The sequence below is a fragment of the Crinia signifera genome, chromosome 19 (assembly GCF_055691185.1).
Source record: "Crinia signifera chromosome 19, ASM5569118v1, whole genome shotgun sequence".
Classification (NCBI taxonomy): domain Eukaryota; kingdom Metazoa; phylum Chordata; class Amphibia; order Anura; family Myobatrachidae; genus Crinia; species Crinia signifera.
Genome location: NC_139226.1, coordinates 59,295,525 through 59,321,646, shown reverse-complemented (window position 1 = coordinate 59,321,646; position 26,122 = coordinate 59,295,525). Strand labels below are relative to the sequence as shown.

The window sequence follows — 26,122 nt, the reverse complement described above, 5'->3', positions numbered from 1 at the left end:
AATTGAATAAATGTCGGAAAATTGCCCCATTGCTGCTGGGTAATAGAAATCAGGATTCTACCACAGCACACACTCTCCAATAGCATCAGGCCAGGATTCACTAAGGTAAAGTCATTGTGTATGTAATGTTGTCTGGTATTCCCCGGTAACTCCGGTTGTTTTAGTGAATACTATGTCACATGGCTCCTCCACCCCTGAGCTTGTGTAGTGCAGTAATTACTTCTGCGGCTGAACGTGATGTCAGAGGATGCTGGACAGTAGCCAGGATGGCCTGCTTTCTGTAATAACAGACACAAACAGGACTGCTTTCTCCTGCTGAATCCTGTCTACTAGTTCTGCAAGCTGACATCCATCAGCTGCATAATAAGGCCTATACAGTATACTTGCCTACTTTTTGACACTCATCTCCAGGAGAAGCCCGGAGAGGAGTGAAAGCATGCAGGACGAAGCTACGTGTATGGGGCAGGACGAGGCTGACCTCACCAAGCCCCATGACAGGCTGCTGTGGCAATTTGTGGGTCCACGGATTGGGGGAGGGGTTAAATTGATGCAATATGGCTCAATTTGCTTCATTTTATCCCCCCCCCCTCCCTGTGGGGGGGGGGGGGGGGGGGTTAGGGCCTGTGGGAGACTTGCCCACCTTCCCGGGGGGCCAGGAGGGGGACCCAATTTGCGGGAGCCATTCCGGGAGGGTAGGCAAGTATGCTATACAGTAAAGGCCCCTATACACTAGGCCAGATCTAAGGAGGGCACACATATGATTTGGTTTTAGATGTCGCATGGAAGCATTGGGGGGAGGCAGGAGTATTCAAAAATGAATGAGTGGGCACTAATTGGCTAAAAGAGCTCTGCCCATTAATTTGTAAGGGAATTTTCAAATCTCCCACCCAATGCTGCAGCAGGTGATGCAGAGCAGTGAGACCACCTCTCCTGCTTGGTGCTTCCCTCGGATGCAATATATACTGTAGCGGGTGCTAAAAAACATGGATTTCATACACATGTGATTTGAGCTGATTTCTCGGCCTAATCCACTGGGATCAGGTGAAATCGGGCCCAATGAGCATAGTCTATGGGAGCCTTGAGGGTTTTTGAAAAGAGAAAACTCTATGAGCCTGATTCTAAGGGGAGCATTCTCTAAAGCTTCTAAAAATTAAAAGAGGTGATGTTTCCCATAGCAACTAATCAGATTCTACTTCTTATATATTTAGCAACTTTTAGAAGATAATGGGCGGGATGTACTAAAGGTAAAATGCGGTAAAACGGGTGTTTTACCGCATTTTCCTATTTACCATTACCCGTCCGCCCCGTTTTCGCTTGGCAGGGTATCGCCACCCAGAGGTTGGCGATACCCTATAGAAGCCTATGGGCTTCTATCGCCGCCCGAAGTCCGCCGTCCGCGCGCCCCCCCTCCCGTTCTCCTGATATCCTCCTCCCCCAGCAGGTGTCACAGCCGGGAGGACATCCGGCGGCAGGGGGGAGGAGACGCAGGGGGACACTGCCAGCTGCCGGGATGTGACGGAGACCCCCGCAGACCACATCACAGGTATTGCAGGGGTCTCCGTCACCGCAACCCGATGCTAGCCGCATATGTTAGTACATATGCGGCGGCTGGCAGGCGAAGGGCGGCGATGTATATTAATACATCCCGCCCAATAGGTGGAATCTACCATCTTAGTAAATTTACCCCATAATTCCTATGGCAAGTGCAGATTTCCTGATGCATACCTCCCAACAGTCCCGATTTTAGCGGGACAGTGCCGATTATCAGGGCCTGTCCCGCTGTCCCACCCGCGTGTGGCGCAGTGAAGGGGGGCTGTTGGGAGTCCCCCCTGTCGGCTGCTAAACAGCGGGTAATAAACACTGTGCGCATGCGCACATCGTCTATTCCCGCAGCCAGGGGGCTGGGGGCATGGCTAGAGGCTCACAGAGCCTCTGGGTCATGCCCCCATAGCGTCAAAATGGGGGCGTGGCCTCACGGGAGAGCCGTGGTATAGGCCACGCCCCCGAAATTAGGCCACACACACATCCCCCCCCCCCCCGAAAAATTTCGGCGCTCCTACTGCAATTTTGCACAGCACTGATTAGGTCTGAATAACCCCCATGTGTATGCAAATACTCCAGCCATATGCTGGCAACTCTCCCCTAGCTCACCCATAAGGCGAAACATCTTTGTTCCTCTGAATAACCAGAACCTCCCGATACATTTTCAGACACGCACATAGTAAAATGTAAAAGAATGCTCACTCGGTGAACATCGCCATTGTGTCTGACTCAGAACGTAAAGGCACAGGCGGGCATGCTTGTCTGCCAAGCACACCTTAAGGTGTGTACTGGTCTTTGGACACAGCACCATAAAAAGGTCTCACTTGTCCTCATCAATGCTGTAGTACAGAGGGGAGGGCATTTCCACTTTCTTCTGTCTCACTGGCAGCTATTGGAGTCCCTTCTCTAAATGATGATTCTTAGTAGTTCTAGAACTTAGGGGTAGATGTAAGAAGCGATGTTATGGGGGAGAAGCTGTATCAGTGCCATCATGTGCCCTCATACTGCCTCTCCCCCCAGTGGTGTAAGTTTGTCCAAGTTGCCCAGAGGCAAGATACATTTTGGTGCCCCCCTCCACACACACACAGCATCTTATATAAATTTATGTGTGTGTGTGTGAATGTATGCATGTACTGTATGTATCTATAGATTGTAAGCTTGCGAGCAGACCCTCCTACCTCCATGTCGGTTTGTATCTACCCAGTTTGTTTAATCACTGTTGTTTCCAATTGTAAAGCGCAATGGAATATGCTGTGCTATATAAGAAACTGTAAATAAATAAATTAAATAAATGCAGCGGTGGCTCGTACCTTATTGGGGAAGGGGGGCTGCCTCTGGCCGCAGCGGGGGTGCCGTGATTCAGGCACCCCCCTCCCCCTGACACCGCCGCTGTAGCTTCTACCTCCTCTCCCATCCCGGGCTGGTGCATGCGCAGTACACACTTGTACCGCGCATGCAGCCAACTTCTATGGGCTGCTTGGGCAACAGCCCATAAAAGCAATCTTGGTCCCGGCGCCTGTACACTGTAAGTTACAGGCACCGGGACCAGCGCGTGCGCAGTACCTATATAGCTACTGCGCTTGCGGAGGGAGGGACATCTCCTAATGGGACTGCCTTTGTGACTGGCAGGTCGGACTTCCAATTGGAAGTCACTGCCAGTCACAGTGAAGCCAGTGCGGTCTCACAGACTGCATCTGGCTTCACTACAGTGGCAGATTTTACCTGGCGGGGCTGCAGCCCTGCAGCCCATAGGTAAAAACCACCACTGAATAAATGTATGTATGTACATATGTGTGTATGTATATAATGTTTAAAATAAAGACAGTGTGACGTCTGTGGTTCTGCTTGAAAGGGGGAGTAAGTCACAGAAACAGTATCAGTGGCTTTCAATGAACTGATTCAAATTTGCCAGGGAGGAAAGGCGCCCCCTTGGGAGCAGGAGCCAGGCAGCAGATGACTCCATACGTCTCTGCGCCATGTAGGAAGGGGAGTCTTCTTGACTTCAACAGTCAAGATGGGGAAAGTAAAGCCAGGAATTACAAAGCATTTTGGCCAATACTGCAATGAGTTGCAGTATTTATGATGAGATGGGGGTGGAACCTCACCCCACCACCTCATTAGCCAGCTGCCGAAACTCCTCTCTGAGCTTCTCCTAGAGAGGAGTTAAAAAAACTTGGCAAGTATGTTATACAATAAGTCCCTGCACTGCAAAAACACTAGAGCCTGAGATGGTGGAATGCACTAAAAGCACAAATCCCCCCACCAGACAACTATGCATCAGGTGTACCAAAGCATTAAGAAGCCCAGAGATGGGAGGTTTTCTAATGGCTAGATTGTGGCTTCAATAACCTTAGGCTGTTCTTCTCATTTGATGCAGTAGTTTCTGCAAAATCTCCTGTGGTACGGAGTCAGCATCTTCTCTCCCAAATCTGTGCACTTCTCCACACAATATCTGTGCAAACGTAAGCCAGACGTCACAGAAGAGCGTTTCAGCTGCTGTGTTCTGCTTTTGCACATTGTTAAATATGTCTCCCCCCTCCCCCAATGGTTTCCTCTGCAATACAAAGGGCCTTATTTTGGTTCATTCTTTCTGACAAAATCCTTCTTAGATGGGCAAAACCATGTGCACTGCAGGTGGGGCAGATGTAACATGTGCAGAGAGAATTAGATTTGGGTGGGGTTTTACTTCAAAGTGAGATCTATATTGCAGTGTAAAAATAAAGCAGCCAGTATTTTCCCTGCACAGAAACAAAATTACTCACCCAAATCTAATTCTCTCTGCACATGTTACATCTGCCCCCCTGCAGTGCACATGGTTTTGTCCATCTAAGAAGGATTTTGTCAGAAAGAATGAACCAAAATAAGGCCCAAGGAGAGCAATGGCTGCACATGCCAGGGTTTTGGTCAATGCTCCTGAAAGTAATATTCAAATGGAAGCACCCCATCTGTGATAAATGGACTGCAACCAATGCAAAAGTCTAGCACTAAGATTAATGCTTTTCCAGCCATTTTATGTATAATTAAATTTCTGCCCTGCACATGTCTTCAGTTCTCTTGAATACATTTGAGCAATTAGCTTTGTACAATGGCCACCTCACAAATCTGCTTTACCACTCGCAAGGTATGTTGTGTTCTAGTTACTAGTTACCGGCCCTATAAACTGACATATCTATGCAGTATAAATCCAGAATATACACACCCGTATACACAGGCACAATCACACCTGCACACCCGCATACCCATGCACAATCACATGCACATACACACACACATCGGCATACACAAGCACAATCACACACACCCGCATACACATGCACAATCACACACACCCGCATACACATGCACAATCACACCTGCACACACACATCAGCATACACAGGCACAATCACATGCACAAACACATCGGCATACACAGGCACAAGCACACCCGCATACACATGCACAATCACACACACACACACCTGCATACACTTGCACAATCACAAGCACACACAAACACACATCGACATACACAGGCACAATCACACACACACACACACACACCTGCATACACATGCACAATCACACGCACACACAAACACACATCAACATACACAGGCACAATCACGCACACACATGCACAATCACACACACACACCAGTATACACATGCACAATCACACACACACACCAGTATACACATGCACAATCACACGCACACACAAACACACATCAACATACACAGGCACAATCACGCACACACATCAGCATACACATGCACAATCACACACACACATCAGCATACACAGGCACAATCACGCACACATCGGCATACACAGGCACAATCACGCACACACACACAAAAACACACATCGACATACACAGGCACAATCACACACACACATCAGAATACACATGCACAATCACACACACATCGGCATACACAGGCACAATCACACGCACACACAAACACACATCGACATACACAGGCACAATCACACACACACATGCACAATCACACACACACACATCAGCACACACATGCACAATCACACACACACACACATCGGCATACAGAGGCACAATCACGCACACATCGGCATACACAGGCACAATCACACACACACACATAACCGCATATACAGGCACAATCACACACCCGCATACACATGCACATAATACTACTTGATATTTCTATATAGCATTAGGGGGTCATCTAGATATCTCAATATTTATTTTCTCCTCACTCAGCACAATATACTGTACATGATAAATGTAATGCCTATGCGATACATTCCAAATGCAATTTGATATTGTGTGACTTCATCCATAAGCATATAAGTATGTTCATTAATGGTATTTTATTGTGAACACTGGACTATCTGCAGTTTGTAGGCTCTACCTATATTTATTGGATGTGCTGTTTTTCAAACCATGCGCAGAACCCCACCTTGGGGACAGAGATGGATTCGGATATGTATGAACAGGTCTGAATCAGTCTCTAAGTCATAGTGCACTGTCCTTGCAAAGAAACTCCTTAAGCTTCATACACACTAGGTGATATTGTTCACAATGTCGCTCAGAAAGGGGATACTGAGCGATATATCGTCTAGTGTGTACTGGGGTGTTCAGTACTGTTAACGATGCCCCCTCCCGATGATATAGGTCTTGTAAACATGGAGGTCAATTTGGAAATATAGCCAAGTGACCTGCATGTAAGAGGCATGATGACTGCGATTGCTTCATTGTGTCAAGGATTGGTCATCGGCCACCTAGACTACTCACTTCACTTGCTGAGGACATGTCCACGGTGGATGCAGCTGAAATAGGAAGACTTGAGTATTTTTCTGGGGGGGGGGGCTGGGATGGCCTTCTGATTTTTGGGAGCATTCCAGCCATTTCGGGAGAGCAGGCAAGCATGAGCCAAATGGATGTTTTTGGGTGACGAGTCGGTTCTCTGATTCGTGGGTCTGTCATAGAAGTGTCATGGGTGTGTGGCAAGACTTCCTATCCCGGGTCGTGTGTGTGCCACCTTTATCAGATGGATCTCCTGCATCCGATACTTGTCGTGACAGCTGCGACAGGGGAAGGGGAAAACAGGTTTTCATGAAGTCGTGTGTTTATTCATTTATAAGCAGTTCGTTAGCAAAAATATTCTACAGTGTTATAGAATGAAATATAATTTGCTTACTTACCTATGGAAGATTTGTATAAAATATTCCGTAAGATCTTTCATGTGGCTGCCCGCTCGTTAAATATTCCTCTTTGAGTTGCGGGTTCCACATCCAAGTGGCTGTTATTTGGAAATACTCTAGTACAAAGAGGATCGACAATGTACATGAATGAACAAGTAGCCAAGGACCAGGCCATTAATTACATTTACTGCAAGCATGAGAAAACAATTTTCCTGCGTCTATTTTTCAGTCTTTCTTGAAAGCAAAATATCTCATTTTAAATGACTGTCTAATTAAGATAAATACACCCATGATTCTTTATTGTATAGAAAAATACTCATTTTACATTAATGGCCTTGCATGTGTTTTGTTAATAAGCACATTATATGTAGCGAGGAAGCTTAGGCTAAGATTGGTGGCTACAATGAGCAGGGATTCCCCAGAGGCCTACATAGGATGTCTGGCTATTCAGGTGTACAGGAAATAAATTGGGTTCATAACCTTTTTTCGTCCCTATGCAACATGTCTAACATTCTCAGCTGGGGATTTTGGTTGCCGTGCCGGAATTTTATAGCTCGATACGAGAAACATGTCCAAAGGTCTTTCATTAAATCTCTAATTCAGCCGCTCTTGGCTCAATCTTTTTTAACCCTTTCTCAGAGCAGCTAATCCGGAAAAAAAACATTTGTATTTTTTTTTTTATTATTGGATTTTTTATGTTGCTAGATTTTGGAGCGAATGCAGTTTTTTTGTCAGCGCCCAAAGCAATATGTTCATTTGCCTCGGCCCATTATGTTGGTAATGTACTGTAGCTTGGCTACACTGCGCCTCTTTCATTACAGGCTCGCGCCTATCACATAGCGGCCTCCCTTTATGAATGTGGACAACTAAGGAACCATTTCCAGCACACAAGAGGTTACAAAAAAACATTACTCGACGGAGCAATCCGTTGTCCGTGCCTATAACTCATCTACACCAATATCTTAGATATTTTCTGCTTTATCCTGTCATGTCCTTGTTGTAATGTTGGTCTCTTGTAATAAGTTGTGGATGTGCCCCTCTCTCGCCAGCCTAGCTCACCGCTACTTCCTGTCCTGCCATCCAGTCTGATCCACTCCTCATTTACATGCCCCTTGCACTACTAGGTACTAGTGCTGCCCCCCCTGCTAGCCATTCTGGGCTCTCCATCAAACCCCCACCCCCAGGCTTCCCCTCTTCTCTCCGCTTTCCAAGGAAAGGCTGCAGGATTATCGTGTACACGTAGAGAATATCTGGCGTAAGAAAAGCTATTTTTTGCTTAGCAGTTTCCATGGAAACCTTTATAAGTGTGGGCGGCATTGGCAGTTTTGGGAAAGCTTTTTATTAAGCAGCTGCATGGATGCAGTCCAGTGGGGGTCAGTGAGAGCTAGAGTATATATGTTAGTTAATGGGGTGAATTGTTCTCAGTAATGTCTCTACAACCTTTCAACCTTAGCCCATCCAGCTGCTAACACAGTCATATACTCCCATATATTACATTCCCCATTGACCCTAATGGATCCTGCAGTAATTGTACATTCCAGTGCTCTCCTTGCTCATAAGACCTGCATGAGTGCTGAGATTTCCCCACAGCGCCAAAACAATTCTTGCCTTAACTCTTGCACTGCTGAATGGCACCTGTCAGTCCACTGTTACTCCATGAATCAGGTTTCTGCGGAAACCAAGAGGTTAACAGCAGCTGACTCATCAAGACACAATAATATTTTCTGATGTGCTTAGTAAAACACATTTCTCCAAGCAGGTTATTATAGAGGAGAAATCACCCCAGAAAATTCTATTAAGCAATATGTTCTGCTCACGTAGATATTTGCCTTGTGACTGTATGGGCTTGCGACTAGCTCCTGGAGAGACCAGCTCCTGCTCGTCTTCTAGAGATAACGCAAAAACCAAAGGCACCTTCTGCTCCATGTAATACTGTCCATTATTAATATAATACATTTTAACAGTGTATTAAAGGTTGCAGGCGATACTGTTACTTGTTCTTCAGGCCAAACATTGAACAACTTTCTTTCAAATGAGAGGGTAACAGGGTTTATCAGATTTCTAAAGGAACATGGTATAATAAGTCAAGACAATGACAAATGACATGTTTATATAACTCCATAATTGGTGTTTTCCTGATTGAGGAGCTGTCAAGTCAGTGGAGGGCACATACTGTATATAATGGGGGGGGGGGGGGGGGGATAAAGCCCTAGATACAGTATAGAGCAGTTATACTATTCAGTGCTACTGTATGTGTCCTGTTTATTAGTTAAACACCAGAAGTGCCTGAAAGACTTATGATGTACAAACATAGTGTGACAAAATACAGACGCATGGTTTGTTTGGCTAGTGCTTCAGGACACAGAGAAGGAAATGTATTATGCACAATCTGCCTGCCATAATGTATCATATTTCTTCCCCTATCCAGCATGTTAAACCCTCAGGTTAGCAGAAATGCAAAGCAAAGTTAATTATTATGTGCTTTAGGGGGGTGGTCTCTCAGGCCACCCATGGGAGCCGGTGGTGAACACTTGTCCTTGGGAATATGAATTGTAACACCATCCCAGCTTCTAGGAGCCGTAGAGGGCAAAATAAGTACAATAGCATAAAAATAGACTATTCTCTATTATGTGTGGAGTAGAAATGCTGTTTCCCATTGAATGTTCCTCAAAGGGACGCCATTATTAAAAGTGTATAGGACGTATAAGGAAATATACATTTCAGAAGGCTTTATGTGTTCATGGTATGACAGGTTCCGTACTGGAATAAATGTCAGTACGTTGTATACTGTAGTGGCAGCTGATGTTCAGTAAACTGAGTGCACATTTGTCCAATCCTCAGCACACCAGACTGTTCATACAATCCAACTGCAGACCTACTAGAAGATTCTACACCCAACCCATGTCTACACACCTGTCCAATTCTTCAGCAGACCTCCAATCTGGGTCTACTGAAATAAATGCATTTGTCTGTGGGAGAAGGGAGAGTTATTATTATTGCTAATGTGGTGGGGAGAGAAGAGGAATTTATTAATAACAATGGCGAAGGTGTGGCGGTGTAAATGCCATAGCAGGTGGACACTCAGTAAGGGATGAAAACGACAGGCACCCAGCATGAACAGACATCAAGGCCCCGCCAGCAACTGTCTGTAGTCTGCCTGTAAACAAAATATTAAAATAAAAACAAAATAAAGAATATTGGGTACTTATGTAGTATCTGGGCGCCCGATTTTAAAATCGGGTCGGAAAAATCGCATCCGATATCGCATGCGATATGATGCGATTTTCCATAGGATTCAATGTTCGAGCCCGAAGCATGGCGAGGGGCCGCGGATTACATAAAGTGCTTTATAAAATCTACTCTATGCCCACTTGGATAGTGGGGAAATGAACATGACCTTGTTAACATTGAATCCTATGCAAAATCGCATCGAATCGCTTCGCATCGCATGCAATATCGGATGCGATTCGATGCAATTTTGCCGAAAATCGCGTCGAATCGCATCTGATTGTATGCCTTAAGGTAAGGCATACAATCAGAAAATCGGCAGCCCAGATACTACATAAGTACCGAATATTGTAATAATTTACTGGTCAGCACCTTTGCCTGAAGATTGACAGCCTTAAGCTCTTTTGTGTGCCCACTGCCATCTCCCCAAGACTAGCAGCGTTTTTCTCTATCTTCAGCCTGCAAGCTCTTTTGCATTGCAGCCGCCTTCCCAGGGTTTGTTTTGGCAGTGGCAGAGCAAGATAATCCCTTGCGCTGCAGTGCTATTTTCATATGAAGTATTAGCGTTTGGTGCCATGAACAGTAAATGTATATGTAATAATGTGTTTAACATTTTATATCAAATGTGGTTTGCATGGTGGTAGAATTCATGTGTAAATATATAGACAATGTACTTACAGTATAAGGAATGTATAAGAATTGCTGTATTTTTTGATATACTGTAGAAAGTGATCATGGTAACTGTCATTAGCAGACTAAACCTTTTTTTTTTAAGCACTTTCTTTAAAATAAACTCAATGGGGTCATCCTGTATTGTGGAGTTTTCTTAGAAGGTGTTTACGAAAGAGACACATGCTAAATCAGATTCAGTTTTAGGCACGTAGGGGTGGTAAATGTATGAAATGAAGGCACATTTACAATGTATTGATTTATATGTTTATAAGTCTTAGAAGTTTATAGGGGAGGCTTAAAAATGCCTTCATTATGTTTTCTGACTATACGAAGGGCTCATGTGGGCCGCTGTAGAGTGTGTATCTTCTGTCTCTAGGAGGACCAGTGTTGGACTGGGGCATGAAGGGCCCTCCTGGAGATTGCAGTGGTTGGAGCTCATGTTTAGAGGTGTGGCCAGCCACAACAGAGGTGTGGTCTGAGCCACTTGATAAATATATGTAGTGTTGCACGCATGATACGTACTTGATTTAATAACAGCAATGCACTGAAGAGAATACACCAACCATAGTACTGTGCTGTATAAGGTAACAGATGTATAATGTGAGAGGAGGAGGTGGGCCCCTAGACAGTGGGGCCCGCCAGGGTTTTTCCCTGTACCCCTGTGGGCCAGTCCGACACTGATGAGGACTGTGCTTCTGAAGAAAATCTTGTATGCAGTAAATTGCCCCAATAATATCCCGCAATGGAACTAATCTTTTTTAAGACATTTGAGCAATAAACATCTCGCCTTATGATGTCTGAATCTTCTATAACATATGACCACCAAAATAGTTCATCACTATTTCATTATCTGGCTGTTCTGGATGGAGTCCGCTGTCTCCAAGCTGAAACTCTTTTAGCAAGCTACACATACAGACTAGTATACTGTAGATAGTAAGGGATGAATGGGAATTAACTGACAGCAACTAGGAGGTCTTACAGCAGCATGTCCACACATACCCAGAAGAAGGCAGTTCCAGGTCCTGGTGGCAGGAGCCTAGGAGAAGAGATTCAGGGTGACTGTGTAGGAGCCTGGGTAGCGCAAGCAGCATAGGTGTGTGAACATTGAGTGTAAGGGGTGCACAGACACCCCCTAATGCTGTGCCCCACCCTTATGAACACATCTGCTGCTAACAATACCAGCAATACTCTTAACCAAAGACTTTTGCTTTTTAGAACTGTATTCCATTTAAAGAAGAGCCCATCAATCAATTATATGTGTGTTATGCATTGTTAATTGAACTAGACCATTGTCATACCACTAAATACCTGCGGCATCCATATATGTTTATGACTTTATTTGTATGTACTGTTACACAGAGTAATTAGAAGATTACAACTGAAATAGGAATAGATTTTGGTGCGGCTGGGAGACTTTTTATATTGTAGCGAGTGCCAATAGATGATGGAAGACACACCTGATTGGTGGTGTTAGACACACCCAATGGGCAATGCTAGACACACTCTTTTGATGGTGCACCCCCTAATAAAATGTGCTGCGCACGCCTATGGCAAGCAGTTTTAAGTGCCATTGTAAGGGCTTTATGGTGGTAGCTAGTAATCTGCCCACAGTTTGTGGAGTCACTCACAAAAGGTTACTCATGTTGAGAGGGAATCCGTAGGAGGGCTAAGGCCACTCAAAGTGCTGAAAAATGTTCTATTCTATCTACCCTCTATTCTACCAGCTTAAAATATATGTGATCGCCTGTCAGAGCGAGGTCATCTGATCGCACTTTGGCATTAATTAATCAGAATCAACATTCACTGTTTACATGCATCATACATTGATAGAATGTAAGCTCTCACGAGCAGGGCCCTTTCCCCTCATGTGCTTTTCCTTCTCTTATGCTGTGTACACACGGTGCAATATGATTGCTAGCAATATATTGCCAGCAATCATATTGCTCAGTGTCTCCTTTTCATCAGCGATGAAAAGGAGACACTGCTACTGTAACGGGGCGGGGGGAGCAGCAGTGTCTGGTTGCTGCTATCACGCGGCGAGGGGGGGGGAGACGGAGACCCGAACGGAGGAGGGAGCAGCAGCAGCGTCTGCTGCTGTCACGGAGAAGGAAGGGAGGGACACGAAGGGAGGAGGGAGAAGGGAATCCTTCTGCCGCTGAACTCCGCTGACCTCCTGCTCAGCGCCGGGGGAAGTCGCTGGTCGCAGGAGCATGCTCCTGCGACCAGCGACCATTAGGGAGTGCACACGGGAGCACACAGCTGGCGATGTATCGCCAGCAGCACTCCAAATCACTGGCAATATGGTCGCTCAGCGACCATATTTCCAGCGATTTCAGCCAATATCGCCCCCGTGTGTACACACCTTAACTTAAACCATCCTGTGGATTTCTGCCACACTGATACTTATTCCAGTGTCCTCTGCTGATACAGCTATGGTCGTATACTATGTACTTGTCCTCTATTGTAATCCAGTATAAGTCACTTTTATGCATACAGTATTTAGGTACTCTATAATTGGACACTGCAGATCCCTTGTGGTGCCATAGAAATAAAGGACAATAATAATAAATCATGATTCTTTTAGACAGGTTGTGCTATCTAATGCCTTCTGAAGACTGGAAAATCTGCTAGATCCACCGTACTAGCCTTGTCACAATGCACATTTAAATAAAGTATGTTCTCTATGAAATATACAAAAGTTAATCACATGAATTTAATATCACATATGACTGTTCTGATACTGATCAGTCAAAAGCCCACTCACTGTACCCAAGGTCTAGGTAGAATGATAACCTTGTAATTTTGTGTGGATTCTCTAAGCTAAGGTTCAGTCGATTCTTTATAAAGGAGAATATAGACTTACATTTAGTGGGTTAAATCCCATCATCTCGTGCATAGTGTTTTGAAAATAATTCCTTATTTCTATGTTTTTTTTCAGTTATAAGTATCCAGAAGCAGATTTATTTATTACAGAGAGCTAAGCTGTGGACACATGCAAGCGTTCGAAGTTCTGGAGCTCAGTGGTTAGCGTTACTGGTCAGGACAGAAAAAGACATATAAAATAGCATGCCTTGAAATCCAGTTCAGTGCGACAGAATACTTTTGCTAAGTAATTGCGTATTGTTAAGCTTATCTCTTAAATGGGCAACAAACTCATTAATTCTCTCTATAGTGCAGGAAAGTCATTGAGGAAATATTGTCGGTTCTATGTCCTACAGTATATTTGAATAAAATAGTTTCTTCTGGAGACCCTGGGTTTGTATGCACACAATCTGCCACCGTGAGGGTCTGTAGTCACCAATTATCCAGAATCCTCTTTTCCCACTATCAAACTACACCCTTTTAAACAGCTGCTTGGGAAGGGACATAAACATAGATAGGGACATAGATTTTACCTAAAAAGCCAATAAGAATGTCAATTTTGCTTTTATTTAACTGTTTAATGCTGTTTGTAGTTGGAACTCTTATGGCCCATACACACTGGGCGAATTTGAGCTGCAAACAGCTCAGTTTTGCTGTTTTCGCTGCTTTCAGCTCAAAAGCCACCCATGTGTACGACCCTGCAATGAGCGGTGACGTGCTGACGCACATTATTACTGCCGGCTGCCGCCGCTCATCTGCTGATATTAAAAGCAGATGAGCATCGGGGTAGATGGCTTTCCATAGCGTCCTGCTATGGAAAGTCACCCTCCCCCAGGAAAATCGCTTTGATTGGTGACAATCGCACATTGTGTATGCACTGAGCGATTTTCAGCCCATTGATTTTCCCCATCATCGTTATCCATATGATGGGGACCTTTACAGGAGGTACTGAAAGTCTTTCTGTATTATCAAGTTTAACCTGAATCACTTTATTGCTCTACAAATAATGGCCCTTATTCAGAACAGATCGCAGTACAAATTTGTTCTCAAAATGGGAAAACCATGTGCACTGCAGGTGGGGCAGATGTAACATGTGCAGAGAGAGTTAAATTTGGGTGGGGTGTGTTGAAACTGAAATCTAATTGCAGTGTAAAAATAATGCAGCCAGTATTTACCCTGCACAGAAACAGAATAACTCACACATATCTAACTCTCTATACATTTGAGAACAAAATTGTACTGCGATCAGATCTGAATAAGGACCAATGTGGAAAAGCTTAAAAAATGGGCCCATTGTGCTTTAAATTATGTAGCATATGGCACTACATACAGGGCTGCAGAGAGGTATACCGGGCCCTGGTAACATTTTGGCCACATTGACAGCATGTGCTGTCCTGACAGAAGGCTCCGCATGAGCTCTCACGCTGTCAGTGAGATGCTCATGCTGAGCCTGCTGTCAGCACAGTACATGCTGTAGAGGTGTGTGCTGCTGCCGCCCGGGAGGGATGGAGGAAGAAGGGGGAAAGGGGGGTGGTCGGACAGGGCCCCTGCCAGGCCCCTCCAGCAAGCCTGGGCCTTGGTAATTAGTACCATACCCCCCCCCCCCCTCTTCCTTCCACACTAATTAACCTTCTTCCCCAGCCGGTAAGTGGCCACATGTGTCCCCGTCTTGTGGTTGCTGCCTCCACTTCCTGCTTATTGCTGCTACTTGTTGCCAAGTCCTGGGATGGCATAGATGCAGTATATAGTGGGGGTGCTGTGTACATAGGGGTGTGTGTGTCTCTTGATTGGGCATACTCCAGTATCCAGCAGCAACACTACAGCAGCGTGCAGTTAGCCTTTTATATAAACAGATAGCTGTTTAGCCATAGTGAAATGAGATATGGAGAAGGATCACATAAACCACAATAAAGGTTAATGCTAAATTCCAGTTTATTTTAAACAAACATGCCTGTGGATTCCTTGAGTGCAAAAATAAAATATGCATTTGCTCCTATTGCTTCATACAGTAATCTCCTACTTGTCCCGTCACAACTGTATTTATCTCTAATTCATATGCAAACAGAGTAATCTAGTTTATGTTTTTTGTATTTGGCTTGTAGTTTGCTTTTTAATGGAAGAACACTATACAAATTAGTGGATCAGTTACGTTCCATGGAATTCACTGTTTTTCTTCGAACATTGCTGATTTTGGTAGTTAGGGTTGTATTGTTGCATGAAACTTCATTATTACTATTATTTCCCTAAACATTTGCTGTTACAGATGGTGTTGTACAGTATCCCACAATTCTAACTGCTTGGTGATGGTCTATAAAATACAGTAAATAAATTGTTGCAAATTGAATCAGTTTTTCTTTTAGTGAATTTGCTGAGCAATGTTTGCATTTGCAAGCTGTTCTGTCTGCCATTCTCTGTCCATGGTGCTGATGTGAGGATTTGTACATTGCCTTCTCTTAGCCACTCCATCCATGGGCCTGATTCTCAGGAGCAAGTATGAAAATGGAGCTGACCGTACACTTACACAATTTTGGCCCTTGTCAACCGACTGGAGCAGGTGGGAGGTGCCAGGAGTTGCTGGTCCGCGGTGCTTGGTATTAGTACTATAATGAGGGAAGTAGGCTGGCTAACTGTCCCTAAGCTTACCTACACCTCTGGCTTCTATCTTTGGGGCAGATGTATTAAGCCTGGTGAAGAGATAAACTGGAGATAAAGTGGAAGGAGATAACGCACCAGCCAATCAGATCCCAACTGTCATATTTCAAACACAGCTCATTTGCTGGTGCGTTATCTCTTCCATGTTATCTCCACTTTATCTCCAGTTTATCTCTTCTCCAGGCTTAATACATCTGCCCCTTTAATCGGCAGCGGTGAGATCTTCTAGCCGCTCAATGTATTCAGCGGCTTCTCCGTGACCAGAAGTTCGACTCCCTCGACTTCTGGTCAGCGTGGCTTCTGTTCGGACGGCTTCCTCCAATCATCCAACGCGTTTCGAGAGTCAAGGATTAGGTAAGCCAGAGGTGTAGGTAAGCTTAGGGACAGTTAGCAGACCAGCAACCCGGGGCACCTCCCACCTGCTCCAGAGAGAGCTGTAAACACAACCTTTTTTTTCCCTGGTTTTATTTTTGCATAGGAATAAATTGTTATTTATTATTATTTTTACTTTTACGGCTTAAAGCAGTTTTTAAAGGCATGCACACATATTTTTAGGGGTTTATATATAAAAACACCCCAAACTATGCGCTTTTTAACAAAATTAAGCACAATTTTCCAATCCGCTTTTTAACAAAATTAAGCATAATTTAAAAAAAAAAAACAGCTTCCAGGGCGCAAACTGCACTTTTACTACAAATTCAAATCATATGATCTGATGTGCAGTGCCGTGCGCATTGATTAGGGGCTAGAGATCGCCATGGCTGCCATAAAGATTTATCAGGTCCCGCAGCCATGACTGGGATCACATATGATACATTGTATGTAAAAGGACTGAATGCGGTGTGTCCTATGTCATCCTGGCGCCTGGAAAGTCGCGCTAGTGTATGAGGCCTTTACTTTTTTCAGTTGTTTTATTTGTATTCATCTGTCTTCAGAACCGGTAAAAATGTGCAGCGGGTAACTGAGACATATGTTCCAGTAACTGTACATCAGGGAAATAATTGACAGTGAAAGTGCTGTTAGAAGGATTACAGGGAGTAAGCTGTTAGTGCTGTCTTCCCTAGTTGCCCTGACTTTTTACTGTTTGACATATTTATTAATCTACCCATCTGCTTTATTCTTTATACATTGAATAAATAACATTTAGGATGCTAGAGGGTGTGAAAGATTGCTCAATGTAAGCAGGTTACGTAACTCTAGATTTGGGAAATCCTGTTCTGCCCACTATGTTACATGACATAATATAGACTATGTTAGCACTTTATAAATGAAAAAAACAACATAGAGATGTCTGTTTATAATGTGCATATAGTGGATAGGATTGTCCACTATGTACACATTACTATTGTTATTATTATTAAAGATTATTCATTTGTGAAACCAGGGACGATCTCTGTCCTTTTGCATCTTGCAGCACAATGATTATATGACAGTATCTCTGCAGCAGCGCCATGTGTCTGTGTGTATCTCAAGGGGGCTGGCAATGTGGTATCACACAGCAGCTTCCGCAAAACCAAATAAATAGCTGAATCATAGTTGCAATGTCAACGCAAACTTTGTGTCAGGCATAAAGTAGCTAAAATGCTTCCTGCCAGAACTACAACTTTCCTATGCTACAAACACTGTGAGGACTGTGTGTCCATTAGAAAGTTCCCCTGGAGCCATAAGACCCCATAGCAGGCAAAGGTCTATATATCTTGGGATTTGCCAAAGCTTTACCTGGAGCAAGGGTGCGTTTTAAGAGAGGAGGAGTCCTGTGTGCAGCCTCCTCTGGCCAGGCCCCTCCTCTCTGCTGGGAGCATTGCATTGTGTAGTAGGGTCTGAGCAGTAGAGCGCTCAGACTCCCCTGTGCACACGTAGATTGCCGGAAAAATCCTGTCACCATTGCTGGACTCCAGAGGGTAAGCATCAAAAATATGGGTGCACACTACACCCATTATCCCCAGCCAGTCGGCTAGGGCAAATAAGGCAAGTGCAATATACTTTATGAAATTGTATATGCCATCAATCCATTGTGATTATAGGTGACCAACCACAGGATGTGTACATCCCAGATGTTCATTGGTGCTGGTTTTCTTGCCCAGAACCAAAGTAGTCTGTTCATTTTTGGATGGTGAACCAAGCCCTCCTAGAACTCATACATTAGGGCGGAGTGAAAAAACTGAAATTGAGAAATTCTAAATCGGCTAGTGTGGGAAAGTTGTGACTTGACCTGAATAAGAAACGTGCAAAAGCTTTTTGATCTGAGTCAACATCTTCTGTTCTGGCAAGAGGCCTGAAGTTTCACTTTTTGGGTGAAAATGTTTAATGTATCATTTTAAATATCACTAAACATTAGATGTATTTGTTTATTACATCATAATACACTTCAACGTATTTAACTATTAATATATTGGCTTATCTTTGGCATAATTATATGCTGTAATGCAGCCCATTCATGTTCCCAGCATAGGAGGTGCAAACTGTTTTTCAGACCAATTCATGTTTAAAATAAACTGCCACAAGTAAAGACAATAAACAGAAGTGTTTTAAATCCTGCACCTAAAGAGCAGAGTGTTACTGAACTTACTGGAGCATTCAGTAAAGAGTTTGTTGGGCATTAGAAGACACATACTGTAGCTGCATTAGAAGACACATACTGTAGCTGCACTATTCTATTAAAGGCAAACAAAAGGGATTTACCCTGTTTTTTTTCCCACCAAGTTTCTTTTCTTGATCACATCAATTACAGAGCATCCTCTCCCAAAAAAAAAAAAAAAAAAACATGTTCCAGAGAAAACACCATATTCACAATTGAAACCATGAAAACGGGTCATTTATTAGGGATTTTTTCTCCCGCCAAAGTCAGTCACTTTGCACTAGGACAAGCTCGTACTCTCTTTTACTAAGCTAAAGTATATTAATAAACCACTCCAAGATATCATGACATAATTTTAACTCGATCGGAGCATCTTTAGTTTTCGTCATTTTAACCAAAAAAGTGAAACTTCAGGCCTCTTGCCAGAACAGAAGATGTTGACTCAGATCAAAAAGCTTTTGCACGTTTCTTATTCAGGTCAAGTCACAACTTTCCCACACTAGCCGATTTAGAATTTCTCAATTTCAGTTTTTGCACTCCGCCCTAACATGCATACATTAGCCAAAAGACATTCAGGGGCCGCATTCATTTAATTCCGGTTTAACCCTTTGAGTGCCAAGTAAATTTGCCAAAATAGGTGTGAAAATTGCCAAGCAAACATTTTTTTTCATTCTAATGACCTGATATGTTACCGTACATAGGAAATATAATTTTATTTTACACAACAATTTTTATTTGAATTTACATAACAAATGTGAGTGACGCTGGATATTTTGTACATCTCTCACAATGTTGGCACTCGTAGAGTAGTATTCAATGCGGGGGGGCGAGCGGCCGGCGAGGGGGTTAAACAGCAGGGATTGCAGAAAACCAGCGATCTTCGCTGTTATCCCGCTCGCCGGGCCGCTCACCCTATTCTACGTTCTGGGGAAATCCTTGCGGATTCCCCCAAACAGCGAGTCTCGCAGCTAATGCAGCCATATACGTCGATTCCGCCTCGCTCCACAAAAACGAAGCGAAGGGGAATCGGCATATGCGGGGGGGAGGGGGGGGGTCAGTTGAATACTGACAGGGCGAGTGGTGACAGCGAGCAGGCAGCCCTGCTCACTGTCACCGCTCGCCCCCGGCATTGAATACTACCCAAACTAATCAGTATTTCTTATTGCTATTGGTAGAAATAAGAAATGTTGTACTCCCTGGATCACACCCAGAGACAGATCTCTTGCCTGCAATGTTCAAAGTAGAATGATCACATCAGCTGTCACTTTCTTTGTGCTGTAGGACATTGAGAGGCCTACTGAGCCTACGTGGTCATCATACAATGGCTTGTGTATTATGTTATATGCAGCTGATGGCTAATGATATCTTATGAAGGATTAGCGTATGAAGCCGAGCTTGATAAATCTCACAATATAGCATCCCCTAAAGAACCCCATGTGGGCTGCTATTATGGGACCCCTGTAATAGAACCATAAAATACATGCATTTTGTAAGTACAGTATTCCTTAAAAATTTTAATTTTCAGGGGATGTCCCATAAGATTTGTATAATAAATAAACTCCTAAATCTGGTAACTTGCACCATTTAGCAGGAGAGACAGAGGTCTGTGATGGTCCCACCATGCCAGGGTTCAGTATGATTTCCCAACATGCAATACCAACGGTTAAAATACTGACAAGCATTGGCAGACAGTCAAAATACTGATACGTTCAAAATGCTGACGTTCATTATGCCAACATGGTCAAAATGACAACATTTTCAAAATGTCGACATGTCAAAAAAGTCACCAAGCAGATTTTTGTTTGTCTATGCCGAAATAGGTTGACATAGACACTGTATGAGTGTACTGGGTCCCCTCACATGGCTCGCTGTGCTCAGCACACTATTAGAATCTAATGAAACTCATGAAAAACTCATGTTGACTTTTTTTACGTCGACATTTTGCAATCTCTGCATTTTGACAGTGTCGGCATTTTGAACCATGTCAGCATAATGAATGTTGACATTTTGACCTTCCGTATTTTGACTGTCGGTAGATTGACTGCATCCCTCATGCCATCATGCTTTTACTCACATGTACATGTCTTCAATGCAGCCAGTGGAAGAAAATATATTGCACTCTTGTCTACCCTCCCAGAAGCTATGGGAGGCTTGCAATTTTTGGGGTAGTCCTTTGCAGCCCTGAAAGAGTAGGTGGCTCTTCTGTATCCTGCCACTTTCTAGAGTAGCATTCACAATTGCATGTTACTCACCAGCAATTGTGGGAGCTGCAGGGAAGAATGTGGGGCTACATGACCGGATCACATTGTTTAGCCCCACACCCTTACTGTGAATCGTGTTTCCTTATGCTGGGAGCATGGCCAAGTAACAAGACCATTCAGACCTGCCCCCCTGAGGTGTCCTGCAGTGTCTTCTCTTCAGGCTTCTCCTACAGGAGACTAAAGGCCCCCATGCACTAATCCGAGGTATGGCACTGCCTGCCGGGTTCCCCGGGGACTGGACCGCATACGATACATAATATGCGGTCCTTTACCATACAGTGAGGCAGATGTATTAAGCCTTAACAAGAGATATCTGCAAGGGTGATTCTGGGCCAGATGTACTAAGCTTGAAAAATGATAAAATGAAGAGTGATAAACAACCAGCCAATCAGATCCTGTCTGACATTTTTCAAACACAGTATGTGACATGGCAGGTAGGAGCAGTGGCGTAACTACTGTAAGGCAGCCCCAGCAGTCGCTTGGGAGAGCAAGCAGCAGCAGGGTCTTTGTGGGCGCCAGCACCCATTCAACGCACTGACATGCTGCTGCCTGCAGCTGCCCACTGACTGAGCACTGGAGGCAAGTCAGCCACAGCGTGGGTGGGACCATGGCAGAGATGACAAATCCCCCCCCCCCCCCCCTCCCACTGATTCAATTGACTGTACACAGAGCCGGCTTTTGGCTACTGTGTACAGGATGGTCGGGCGGATGGGCGTGTTAGGGCGGCATGGGATGCGTTGGAGCCAAGGGAAGCAACAGTGTCTGCTGGTCTCTCTTCTGCTTCAGCTTCTCTGTTATGTGTGTGACATCATCACATCACACGCTGGGGAAACCTGCTGGAGAGGAGCCTGGAAGGGGGGCGCGCCACAATCTTCTTGGCAGGGGGGAGCAAAATTTATAGTTACGGCACTGGGTAGGAGCTGATTGGCTGGCTGTTTATCACTCTCAATTTTATCACTTTTCAAGCTCATTACATCTGGCCCTAAAAGAGAGATAAACGTCCAGCCAATCACCTGCTAACTGCCATGTTACAGGCTGTGTTTGAGAAAAGTCAGTAAGGAGCTGATTGGCTGGACGTTTATCTCTCCTTATCACCCTTGCATTTATCTCTTGTTAAGGCTTAATACATCTGCCCCAGTGTTTCATATACGACTCCCATCAAATTCTGCCAGATCGAAAAAATCTTATTTGCAGCACTTGCGATCTCCGGATCTGATGCACACAGGAGGTTAGGCACATACAATTTGGGCACTTTTCACCCAATTCCTCTGCCCAATCTGTCGGAATCAAGTGAAAAGGGCCCAAATGATATAAGTGTATGGGCAGCTGTACAACGTAGGTTAGTATGATGTATTGGCAGATCCAATGTTGTTAGTAAGTGCCAGCAGTGTGCAATGGAGGTTAGTCCACATGGCAGATAAATTAGCCAGGGATTAAGGCCACCATACATTGAGGCGATTTCGGCCGATTGCGACCAATCGGCCCGTTAAATCGGACCAAATCGCCTATCCCTGACATGCAGTCTGGTCGGATGCGCATCGTCCCCGTGCGCATCGGACCCGACAAGGTGGTCGGACTGGCAGGCCGTCTGACTACCCGTTCCTCCAGGCGGCGGGGCGGGCGGGAAGCAGGGACGCATGCGATCCATCACAACGGATCGCATGCGTCCCTGCCGCCCGGAAGTTCCCGTTGGGTCGCAAGGTATCAGGTGTCCGTACACTGCTGCGGGACATCGCAGGCAGTGTATGGGCACCTTTAATTTATTAACCAGTAGAAGGCAGATTCAGAATAACAAAGGGTTAAGCAGAGTGAATCAGGTACAGGATGCAGTATCATTCAGCCAGTAATATATGGGCATACTTGCCTACCATCACGTAATAGCCGGGAGGCTCTCAAAAAACAGGTAGCCCTAACAGACGCCCAGGAAAGGTGGACAAGTCTCTCACATGTTTCCCAGACCCCTCCCCCCACATCCTCTGCTTCCCTCTTGGCCCCTGAATCAAATACCTGAATAATAATAATTTTTACAATCATTCAGCCCGCTCCCTCCCCGTAGTCAACCAAATAGTGGCATTTGGATGAAATGAGGGCAGGACTTGTTGATATCAGCCTTCATCCCAGCCCCCAAAGTGCAGCCTCAAAAAAGTAGTCAAGTACACTATATATATAGAGTAAATATTGTTGGGCGTAACACAGTTACTCACCTGAATGTATAGGCTCAGTGATGGCAGTGCTGTTTAGAAACCACATTAAAATAAAGCTGAATAACTAAATCTATTATTCTATTATAATAATAGATTTAGTCTATTATTTTTTATTTTCCATTTTACTTTCTAAATGCAGCCATTCTATAGCGCCTATGACTGGCTGGTATGGGTAGAATAGCTGCCTGTGTACTGTATTTGAATATTCTTTTCTCTGTTGTATTCTGGGGAGTTTTGTAATTTCATCAAGCTCTGGCAAAATGTCATGTAACATCACCGAATCATTTATAACCTCTTTGCTGGCAGCTACAAGGCTTTGTAAATGTGTGTGCTAGGAATTAATGTAATAATAATTACCTTCATGCTAATGACATTGTATTGTATAATTCCTATGCTGTTGCCTAATCTATGATACAGGTTTTTTTGTTTTTACACATGAGGATTCATGATACATTCATTCTACTGTATACACATGGCAAGGGCAGAGTTTAACCCTTTCTCCATCAGTAACATGAATTTCTCATCTACTGCAGGGTTGCCTACTTTTAAAGTCTCCTCTCCGGAAGAAGCTCGGAGAGGAGACTGTCAGCAGCACGTTGGGGGGTGGGGCTTGATGTAGACATCATCAAGCCCCGCCCCCAGTAATGCAATCCCGCAATTTGAGGATCTTTGTGGAGGGGTGGGGCTAAATGGCGCAATCTGCATCTTTAGCCCTGCCCACTCCCCATAAAAACTGCGAATTGCGGAGGAGGAGATGTTAGGGGTGCCGGTATCCGGGAGGGTTGCGCACCTTTCCAGGGGGGCCAGGAGGGGGACCCGGTTTTCGGGACTGTAGGCAACCCTGATCTGTACACACAAAAACAGTTGATGGTCTGAGGGTATGAACACAAATATTTACTCTGCTCTTTTATTGCAGTAAGCAGAACATACCTCAGAACAGGTATCATTGTCTCATGTTTATTTATTAATAGTATAGTACACATGTAGGGCCTAATTCAGTATCTGTTGCTGTTGTGCAAAAATCATTAATTGGCAACTTTCACACAACCATGTATGAAAGCAAGTCACTGCATGCATGCGTGACAAAAACTGCGGTTGTATTCTGCAAAGCGACCGCAGTCTAAGTGCCATTGGGTGGGAACAGTTCAGACAACAGAGGCCTGTCCAGCCTTTTTGCAGAATGGGTCATAGCGCAGGGTTGCCTACCCTCCCGGAATGGCCGGTGTTTAAATACCACAGTCAACGGGTATCTGAGGAGGGGGCGTGGCAAAAGTGTCATAATTGCATCATTTTAGCCCCGCCCCCTCCACGGAGATTGGCAAATCGGGTTATTTTCCATCCGGAGAGGAGACTACAAAGTTGACAACCCTGTCATAGCCTTTACATGGAACCCCTCTAACCTGCCTTTGCAGCTAGGCTGTGCAGGGAGGGGGCTACCACAATCATGTGAGCGTGTCATCATTCTGCAAAGCATTCACATTTTTGCGATGCGATTGTCACACTTTGGTGCCTGAGCGGGGTGGCATTGTCCTGTACTAGGCGGCCCCCCGCATGGTAGAGAAGGCAGGTGTAGTTTTGTGAACTTCGGTAAAACTAAAACTGATGGTAAATTAGGCCCATATTCTGCAGTGCATTACAGAGAATATTTGCACATTCGCATTAGTTCCAGCTACAGGGGAATTTATGTTCATTTACAGTATGTATATAATATATTGCCCATCACCCTGATACGTATATACTGTACCAGCTCAACATGAACACTTCAGGTCTGATGCAAGGTTCTTGTTCTACCCAACCAAACCTACGGCTACAGTCACACATTGGGGTCAATTCAGTCCTGTTCACTGGGCTGCAAAATCACAGCCATGCACAGGGGCAGGATTTCACTTTGGCAGGGAGGCGGCTACCTGATGGCTGCGTCCAAAGATTCATAGACCATCGATCAGGTCTGAATCAGGCCCATAGTCTAAGTGATTTCAGTAGTTGTAATATATAGCTTTTGTACCAGGTGCTGTATATGGATAGGGGCGATGCAGTTGCATGCAACCCTGCATATGGCACAAATTATAAGGCCGTTTGGTCCACATGCTACACTGCGAAATTTGCCGTGTTGCCTGTGGACCAGAATAAGGTCCCAAGTATAAATGATTGCAATGATCACTGCCTATGCAGCTGCGTCACTCATCATCGCAACTCTGCTATAGGGAATGGTGTGGTGCATTGACCACAAGTACAGTACCTGACAAGCATGTATGTCCCTTACACACACACACACACACACATATTATAAAAAAGCAGATATTACATTAACATGATCAAGTGGGTAAGGGAGAAAATGCTCAGCTTTTTGTCACTTAGTAAGTGGTGACGCTGTGCCACCATAACTGGCTATGGGAGCAACATTAACAACAGCAGTATCCAAGGTGTCGCTAGAGAAATAGGAGAAATGCAGACCAAAAGGAGTTATCACCACTTCATACATTTGCCCTAAGTAGGCAAACACAGGAATATGCATCTTTCAGCCTATCCAAGTGAAGCTGGCACCTGCAGTGTGTAACGTGGTGTCATTTCGCACAGCTCGCCAATTTAACGTGACATTGACCTAAATGATGGTCCTGTTCTCTGTTTACATAGTGCAGTTCTCTCACTTTAACCTTCTTATATCTTTGGGACATGATTCAACAAAGAGCAAATGATGTATGGCACAGATATCTTTGTTTGTTCCTCCCCAGTGTACAGGAATATGGAATATGTTGGCATTTACATATAAAGGGGCTGATGCAGAGTTGACTTAAACTGTGTCAGAAAATGTAGGCACAATTGGCTTTGTAGTAACGCAGAGTTTCTGCAAAATGCCAACTATTTCAAGCAGAGCTGTAACTAAACATTTTAGTGCCCTGTTCCAAAAAAAAAGCATTATACCACCCCACACATGCCAAAAATAGAATGG

General features: G+C 44.5%; 1 protein-coding gene and 1 long non-coding RNA gene across 8 annotated transcripts in view; one reads left to right on the top strand and one right to left on the bottom strand.

Annotated features, from left to right (window-relative positions):
- BRSK1 (BR serine/threonine kinase 1) overlaps positions 1–26,122 on the top strand; it is a 288,433-nt gene that overhangs the window by 83,894 nt on the left and 178,417 nt on the right. The window lies entirely within an intron of this gene.
- Positions 5,735–7,852, bottom strand: LOC146041851 (uncharacterized). Its single transcript, XR_014463623.1, has 3 exons — positions 7,775–7,852; positions 6,716–6,831; positions 5,735–6,595 (listed from the first exon to the last, which is right to left on the bottom strand). It is a non-coding gene; the product is annotated as an uncharacterized LOC146041851 (long non-coding RNA).